The sequence below is a fragment of the Mus pahari genome, chromosome 14 (assembly GCF_900095145.1).
Source record: "Mus pahari chromosome 14, PAHARI_EIJ_v1.1, whole genome shotgun sequence".
NCBI classification, from domain to species: Eukaryota; Metazoa; Chordata; class Mammalia; order Rodentia; family Muridae; genus Mus; species Mus pahari.
In genome coordinates this window covers 43840425-43841601 of record NC_034603.1, presented here as the reverse complement: position 1 = coordinate 43841601, position 1177 = coordinate 43840425, and the positions used below count along the sequence as shown (strand labels likewise).

The window sequence follows — 1177 nt, the reverse complement described above, 5'->3', positions numbered from 1 at the left end:
TCTCTCTCTCTCTCTCTCTCTCTCTCTCTCTCTCTCTCTCTCTCTCTCTCTCACACACACACACACACACACACACACACACACACACACGCACATGTGTACCCCTCACAGCCTTCATGATGGGTCATTTGTGTTAAGCTAGAAGAAACAGAGACCGGCTCCTGGTGCCCGTGCTCTGAGGTGAGCAGCTGTGGGCTGGATAAAATCCTGTGCTTTCCCAGAGACCCTCTCAAAGTCCCCTCCAGGGCCCAGCATTGGTGGGAGTTTCCAGATGGTAAGATACACAGATCTGGTAGATATTTATCGTTAAGAAGGACCAGAGTCTTGAGCAGGTGCACTGGGATACCCCTGATATTTCAGTACTTAGGAGGTAGAAGCAGAGGGTTTTCTAGGATACAGTGAAGCTCTTTGTCTAAAAAAACAAAAACAGAACCAGAATTTTTAAGAAATCTGGCCTAAAATGTAAAAACATGAAGCTTACTAGATGTGAAAGAGAAACAGAATTATAGGGTATATTAAAGTTGTAAAGGTTCCCCTCTCACCTCCCCCTTTCTGAGTTTTAGTAGAGTTTCTTTATGAATGTGGGTGCCCTTGCATTTGGAGCAGAGATGTTTAGAATTGAGAGTTCTTCTTGGTAAATTTTTCCTTTGATGAGAATGAAGTGTCCTTCTGTATCCTTTTTGATAACTTTTGGTTGAAAGTTGCTTTTATTCAATATTAGAATGGCTACTCCAGCTTGTTTCTTGGCACCATTTGCTTGAAAATTTGTTTTCTAGCCCTTTACTCTGAGGTAGTGTCTGTCTATCACACTGAGGTGCATTTCCTGTATGCAGCAAAATGCTGAGTCCTGTTTATATATCCAGTCTGTTAATCTATATCTTTTTATTGGGGAATTGAGTTCATTGATGTTAAGAGATATTAAGGAATAGTGATTGTTGGTTCCTGTCATTTTTGATGTTATTTTTATGTTTTATTTTCTTTTGGGTTTGTTGAAAGATTAATTTCTTGCTTTTTCTAGTGTGTAGTTTCCCTCCTTGTGTTGGTGTTTTCCATCTTATCCTTTGTAGGGCTTGATTTGTGGAAAGATAATTGTATAAATTTGGTTTTGTCATGGAATATCTTGATTTCTCCATCTATGGTAATTGAGAGTTTTGCTGGGTATAGTAGCCTGGGCTAG

General features: G+C 39.8%; 1 protein-coding gene across 2 annotated transcripts in view; it reads left to right on the top strand.

Moving 5' to 3' along the window:
- The window catches only part of Vps53 (VPS53 subunit of GARP complex), a 130094-nt gene that overhangs the window by 81994 nt on the left and 46923 nt on the right, over positions 1 to 1177 (top strand). The gene's annotated exons all lie outside the window — the stretch shown is intronic.